Source organism: Podarcis liolepis (assembly GCF_965112155.1).
Source record: "Podarcis liolepis genome assembly, chromosome: 4".
In the NCBI taxonomy this organism is placed as follows: Eukaryota; Metazoa; Chordata; class Lepidosauria; order Squamata; family Lacertidae; genus Podarcis; species Podarcis liolepis.
In genome coordinates, this window is record NC_139558.1 from 44,803,501 (window position 1) to 44,811,267 (window position 7,767).

General features: G+C 43.8%; 1 long non-coding RNA gene across 1 annotated transcript; it reads left to right on the forward strand.

Moving 5' to 3' along the window:
* Positions 1-5,704: 5,704 nt before the first annotated feature.
* Positions 5,705-6,736, forward strand: LOC310705683. The gene is made up of 2 exons (XR_014525448.1): positions 5,705-5,974; positions 6,327-6,736. It is a non-coding gene; the product is annotated as an uncharacterized lncRNA (long non-coding RNA).
* The last annotated feature ends 1,031 nt before the right edge of the window (positions 6,737-7,767 follow it).

Consider the following 7,767-nt stretch of genomic DNA (forward strand, 5'->3'; position numbering starts at 1 on the left):
TAACCTGAGGTACCACTGTAAATGGCTTTTAAGCCCACGTAAAAGTAAAAGCCCACTTCCTCCTAGGGATGTTAGAGAATTCTGACAAAAAGGAAATGGGAGCAGAAATTGCCAGTGTTTTCTTATTCATCCCATTTCTGGCACAGAAGTCAACCCAGTTAGTACAATCAGTATTTGTTGCTGTTGTTGCTTTCAGTCTGCAAAAGATGCATAATCATGTCCCGCCTCCATTTGCACTGCTATTCCTTTCCATTAAAATGAATGCGGAAAATGGGGAAGATGCTGAAAATGGAGACGAGGAAGAGCAAACCCCAAGCCAAATGACTATTCCAATAGACTCATTCCATCCCCTCAGAAAATCCCAGGAGGCTTCCTCATTCATTGTGTGGAGTAAACTCACCCCCAACTAAAGGTTGGGAAAGGTATCCTTCAATGCAAAATGGCCTAAAGCTTTGCACAAACACATTGCATACATTTCCTTATATGTCTCAATATTTTGTGCCATAGAATAGACAAAGGTAGTTGTCAAAGGCAGCTATGCAACAGATTCCTGAGAAGCCGCTGGGTTGAGGAATAGTCCTGATTTGTGGAAGAGACAGCTTTCAAAAAAGGAAAAATATGTTATCCTAATTAGCAATGCACAAACTTAGCTCAGCTCAGTTTTGAATCATTTCTATCTTTGAGAACTCTCAGGAAAAGCTAGCCTTTGAGACTTCTCAATCAGCTCACAAGACCAGCATATTGCCTGGCCTTAGCATTTTCAACTGCCTATCAAAATTTAATCACTAATCATTTATCACAGCTCAGACAGAGATCTGCAAACTTCCCAATCTAGCTTTGCCCTCAGCTTTCAGTATAGTCACTGGCAGCAGTACAGCCCCAGCAGCAATGCTGCTCTGATTTCTCATAGATCATCAACCCACATCACTTGTTCTTGTTTTGTATTTGTTTGCCTTTGTGTCGTCCAACTGCCTGTCACATGCAATGTCCCTGCCGAAGGAGGGCCTTCAGAATGGATCTCAAAGGAAGTTGCCGAAGCTTCAGTTTATTTAGGTCAGGGAGCTGTGCCAATATCCATCAGATAAGCAAAGAGACTGCAGAGTTCCCTTGATCCCAAAGCTCAGGATCTTTGCAGAGCTAAGTTCTGTGGGCAACAGCTCAGGGACCCCTCTGTTCCCCAGAGCCTCAAAAAACAGTCTTTGGGGGTGTTTGCACAGCTGCGTTACAGCTGTGATTATTAGTGTCCTGAGCTTGAAAATAAGAATAGACTAAAAGCAAAGGAAGTCTGTCTGTTTTATTGACTGTTCAATGAAAATATATATACTTCAAGTAATTTTTTGTGCATGTATGTACATGCCAAGTAGGCCCATCAGCTTGGATACTGACCATGTGCATGCAGAGCCTATAGAATCCTTTTTATGTTCCAAATTGGAGAATATTTTTTTTTGAGGGGAGGAAGATATATGTGTTACCATTAAGTGCCATGTTAAGCATTCCAAGCTTGATAAACTAATATTCTGAATCAGGCAATGGTGCTGTGGTCTAAACCACTGAGCCTAGGGCTTGCCAATCAGAAGGTCAGCAGTTCGAATCCCCACGACGGGGTGAGCTCCCGTTGTTCAATCCCAGCTCCTGCCCATCTAGCAGTTCGAAAGCACATCAAAGTGCAAGTAGATCAATAGATACCGCTCCGGCGGGAAGGTAAACGACGTTTCCGTGCGCTGCTCTGGTTCGCCAGAAGTGGCTTAGTCATGCTGGCCACATGACCTGGAAAAACTGTCTGCGGACAAACGCTGGCTCCCTTGGCCAGTAAAGCAAGATGAGCGCCACAACCCCAGAGTAATCCGCGACTGGACCTAACGGTCAGGGGTCCCTTTACCTTTACTTTTATGACATCAATAACCTGTATGACTCTGCAACTGATCCCTAAATTATGTAGTCTGGGGGGGGGGTCACATTAATTTTTATGCATGTGCAACTGAGAAACTAGTCCTTCCTCAGTATTATCTATTTGGAATTTCAGCAGCAGAGGTGAGCCATTTTGAACAGGGGCTCCCTCTCATATCTTATACCCCATTGTGTGAATTTGCTCCAGCACCAAAGAAAAGAACTTCCTTCACACCATTTAAGAAAAAACAAATCTGCTGAAAACAATGGAGTGAACACAGATGGTGTAGGATATAGATTACATCCCCATTCAAGAGGAGAGGGAATGGCTGGATGTCTGCACTGGAGAGTCTTCCCTACTATTATAGCACCCCTCTATCATCCATGTGAAAGAGAATCCCAATATTCCAGGTTTCTAAATCACTCTGATTTCTAAATCAGCCTACATGAGCAGAGGCACCCCACTGCAAACAACACATAGAAAACTTAGGGGATGGTAATGCAAAAGAGGTTATGAGGCCAAGAATCACGTCCATGTTGTCTGTCCTCATGAAGGTAATTGTGCTGGCGGATGAATGCCTGAGCAGAGTTTAGATCATTGGGTGAAGGAGCATCATGCAATCCTCATGAAGATCCACAGATGACAGATCTGCCAGGGCAACAGGAAGAAGTAATTTGTGCAATACTTTCAGGCACTTGTTTAGTCATGACCATTGTCATCTTCATCATCATCAGGATCATTGTCACCCTATTGGCATTTATTAAAATGGCTAGCTGTGCTGTACAGCAAGACTTTAAGATGATTCCCTGCCTGCTTGCAGTGCAAAATGCTGAAATGTCGAGTAATGAGTCATGCAATTAATTTCACCATTCTGGTTGGAGGATGAGCTCTAATTTGCGAGTTTGTGTTATGATCTGGACAGTGAAGGCTGCTTTTTTACCGATCTCTTTTAGGTTTTAGTACCACCTTCCCCCACCTAGTGCCCTCCAGATGGTTTAGATGCCAACTTCCATCTGTGATCACTGGCAGTGCTGGCTGAGGTTGATGGGAGTTGCAGTCCCAAACATCTGGGCGACACTGTGGGAAAATGATTGCTTGTACATGAGAGCATGAGCAAAGTTCTTATTGTTACAGGGTGATCTCATAGCTAGAAGCATCCTTGGAGCATGAATAGCGCGTGAACAGCTCGTGCTGTCCTATATGATTGGCTAACGTGGCATGGCCTGATGCTCGTACAAAGGTCTTTATCTGCTGGCTAGAACAAATTGCTTGCCTTGTATTTTGTATCTTTCTATTTCACACAATAAAAGCTGTGCTGCATTAGCCCTAGGAGCAGCCATATTTCGGAACCCCTCATGGTGTGAGACTGATTTTTCCTTGGATGCCGAGCTGCAACTCGACAATTGGTGCCCCGTGTGAGGCCTTCGGACTTCACGTTGTTTTTCATTATTCAGCACTCACCTACACGTCGTTCATCCACGTAGTGGATCCCTGGTGAGTGCTCCCGTGTGACTGCCTGTTTTTCATTATTCAGCACTCACCAACACGTCGTTCATCCACGTAGTGGATCCCTGGTGAGTGCTCCCGTGTGTACAACGTTCAGCTCTCACCTCGCCCCGCAAGGGCTGCAGACGCGTCGTTCATCCACGTAGTGGATCCCCGGTGAGAGCTCCCGTGTGAATGTGATTCTGGACTACGTTACGGACTTATCAGCACTTATCTCCGCCCGGACAGGGCAAAAAGGCGCCTCACTCATCCTCCTACCGATCCCTCGGTAAGTGCTCCCTGCTCTTTTTGCAACTCTTGCAATCATGGGAAAGTCTCTCTCTGCACCACAGAAAAAATTTTTTAAAGACCTTAAATTCCTTTTGGCCAGTAACAACCTTGCTGTTCGGAAAGCTGACCTTAAGTCCCTTATAAAAGCCCTGGACACTCACTGTCCGTGGTTCCCCCAGGACGGAAATTGGGGGTTAGACGATTGGAAAAAAATTGGACACTTCTTTCAAAATCATGCTCAGATTGATGTAAAGGTTTTGCATGCCTGGGGTAACGTCTACAAAGCTATGTCGTGCTTAACTCCTTCAAACATTCTTCTGGCTGCTGCAACAGCTTCTTCAAACGCCCCCCCGGTTCCCGCTTTGCCTGCCTCAAACCTACCTCCTAAACCGCCGGACATTCTCTCTTCGGCTCATCCTGTCACTCCCCTGCATTCCTCAAATTCTGCAGCACCCCCCACTCTTCCACCTCCTGCACCCAAGGCCTCTGGCACCGCTTCTACTACTCCTCTCCAAGAATCTCTCCGTGCCGCTGCCCCATTGTTGGGTTTTGACTGTACAACTCCTAATCTCTTCCCTGTGATTGCTCCTGCACCCCCAGCCCCCGTCATGCTGACCCAAACCGATGTTCTCGATGGGCTGACGGGAGGAGGCAATTTTCTTCCTATTGCCCAACAGTTGGCCCTTGATCCTATGTATTGGGCAGCCACTACAGCCTCAGCCCAAGAGGCTCTGGCCTCTGTCCCTGATGACAGGAATGAGCGAGATGGCCGATGGGGAAGCATCAGACAGGGTCCTGCAAAGCCCTATGGACAATTTGTCGATCGCTTGTATAATACCTTCAAGTGGCAAGTTCAGGACCTGGCAACACAAGAACTGATTGTACGCCAGCTTGCGTTTGCTAATGGAAATGAGGACTTTAAGCAAGTGCTGCGCCCTCTAATGGCAACATCAAATATAGCCGTTGCTGATATGCTTAAAGCCTGCCAGTCAGTGGGCACTGCTAGCCACGGCCTGCTAGCCATGGCCTTATCCTCCGCCGTGTCCCAAAATCCTGGAAAGGCTACAACCTGTTGGATTGACAGTGGCTAAGGAAAAAATCCAGCAGACTTTACCCATTACGTAAACTGGTGGATTTACAACAAATTCTTGGACAGCTGAATTGGATAAAGAGTTATTTGGACCTGCCCACATCCACTCTGTCTCCACTATTTTCTGCCCTTAAAGAACACAAGAATCCAGCGGACAAGATCACAATCACCTCTGCAATGGAAGAGGCTCTTCCACAGCTGTTCCAGTGTTTCCTGGCACGCTGAAAGGCCATCTTCATCCCTACTGCATTGGCCCCCCTTTTCCCTGGGAAGCCACTTCAACCACCAAACATCATTACAGTTTTGCTGCCTCTTGTTTGGGAAGTGAGCCTGGCTTTGAAGGATGCCCTCGTCAGACTGGCATCGCTTGGGTTTTGCCTCCTAATAGCAACCATCCCATCTGTATCATCACGCTTCATTGGGCTTGGACTTTTGACTCAGCAGTACAAGGAGCAATACATCAGACTTATTTACAGCAAATGGGCTCCTGTATCTGCAGAAATGGTTGTGTGACTTCTTCTGGATTGTGGTTTTTACATGCCAATAATCGAGCCATGAAATATCACACAGGTTGCTCGGAAGTGGCCATTGGACTAATTTACCATTCTCATCCTTATTGGCATCACTTGGATTTTACCCCCCAGATATTTTTTTTTTCTCCTCCCTCAGGAGTCCTGCCTTATGATGTGTTCCTCTGAGCATGTACAGAGGGCTGTCTTGGAACTATTGTGGACTCTTGGCAAGGGAGGGGGTGAAGGGATTTCAGTGTGTTCCAGTTGTTTCATTCTTGTGCTTTGGCATGGTTCCCGGACAGAAAGCAACTTGCAATATGGTTTTTTAACATGGCCCACGAAGACAATGGGCTCTGTTCTCGACCTTGTTGCAATCTTTTTAGTTACAGCAAGCGGAATATGCTTGAAGCGGACTATGCTTGGCTAGTGCCTTTTTTTTAGCTGCTGAGGAAAATGATTTTTAAAAGCTTCTTGAAGCTTTGAGTTTTTTTTTGATGGTGGTATTCTAGCTTTCCAGTAAATGCTTCATTTAAGATTAGCAATAATATGAAGGACAATCGTATAAGTTTATTCCCTGTGTTTTTATCGCTTGTAGAAATAGCGTTTCTTTGTTTTCGTTTTAATCACAATAGCAAAAAATTTTTAGGTCATTATCCATATTGTAATTGGACATATGAGTACATTAATGGATCTTCTTGTTTTCTTAATGTTACAACCATGAGTGGTAGGCCAAAGGTCTTAATTAATAATGTCACAACCTACATGACCTATGAACAACAAGCTGCGTGTAGAGACTTTTATGTTTGGTTCGACTGGATGAGAAAGAGCAGCAGAACTACATGTTTGCTTCAATCTGACTTATGGTTATTTTGTGGCACACATGCCTACAAAGAAATCCCCTCTGCCTTTTCTGGTACCTGCACGTTAGGCATAGTGGTACCCTTGGTGTATAAAATAGATAAGCTCCCAGCGGTCCGTTTGCGTAACAGAAGGGAAGTACAATCACCTATTTCTCAATATACAGGGACAGCCATTTCTAGGTCCCTTCTGCCTTCTTTAGGTGCAGCCATGAATTACCGTGATTTGCATAAATTGGCAAACTGGACAGAAAATTTGTTTAATTCCACCATTTTGGCTTTAAAAATGATTAACAAAGAAATATCAGAAATAAGAAATGTAGTTCTTCAACATCATTATGCTTTAGATGTGATCCTTGCTTCTAAAGGTGGAATTTGTGCCTTAATTCATTCTCATTGCTGCATGTATATAACTGATCAATCGACCAATATCTCTGCTACTATTGATCATATGGAACAAATGATAGCCCATAATCCTTTGAATCCACCTGAAAGTTTTGATCCATGGGAGTGGTTGTCTTCTTGGTTACCTAATGGATTATGGTTAAGAAAAATATTATTGATTGTAATTGCATGTATTGCTGGCTTCATTATGGTGTGTTGTTGCATTCAATGCATACCCTCTTTGATTTCCCAATGCACTGCATGGTGGTACCGACCACGGCCCACCACAGGGGTTACAAGAGGAATTTATGTTGCAAAGTGTAGACGCTTAGGCAATGAAGTGTACGATTTGGACTAATGGTCCCTCTTTTCCTCTAATAATATAAACAAGAAAAGGGGACATGTGGGAAAATGATTGCTTGTACATGAGAGCATGAGCAAAGTTCTTATTGTTACAGGGTGATCTCATAGCTAGAAGCATCCTTGGAGCATGAATAGCGCGTGAACAGCTCGTGCTGTCCTATATGATTGGCTAACGTGGCATGGCCTGATGCTCGTACGAAGGTCTTTATCTGCTGGCTAGAACAAATTGCTTGCCTTGTATTTTGTATCTTTCTATTTCACACAATAAAAGCTGTGCTGCATTAGCCCTAGGAGCAGCCATATTTCGGAACCCCTCATGGTGTGAGACTGATTTTTCCTTGGATGCCGAGCTGCAACTCGACAAGACACCAGATTGAAGGTTGGTTTAGTGCATTAGACATTCTAATTATTAATAGACAGCTAGCTGCAAAGACAAATTGTAAAGGTTAGGATTACTCTAGCCTCATAATGAAAAACCCCTCAAGGCAAATTCATTGATTCAAATATTTTCTCCTCCTAATAGAACAGTCTTTCCTCTTATAGAACGTGAAAGAGCTTTTTTATTTTTCAATTAGACTAAAAGCATGTGAAATATTTTTGCCTTTCAACAACGCATTTCAGGTATTGTGTTAGTAGTAATCTTTAGAATGCAGTTGGTTTTCTTGAGAATGCTTGGACTTTCAATGTCCTATCTTGAAATATTCCCTTGAAGTGAGAATTTCAACAACTCAGTTATCTTTTTTTTAAAAAGAGATGACAGGTAAGTGTACTTGGTTCATGGGCTTGAGTAAATGACACTCTGTTGTGTCCCAATCCTGCATTTTAATTATCTATCAATCTGTTATGTACTCATATTAATTCATTCTGTTTTAATATACTGTCTTCCTGATATCTTCT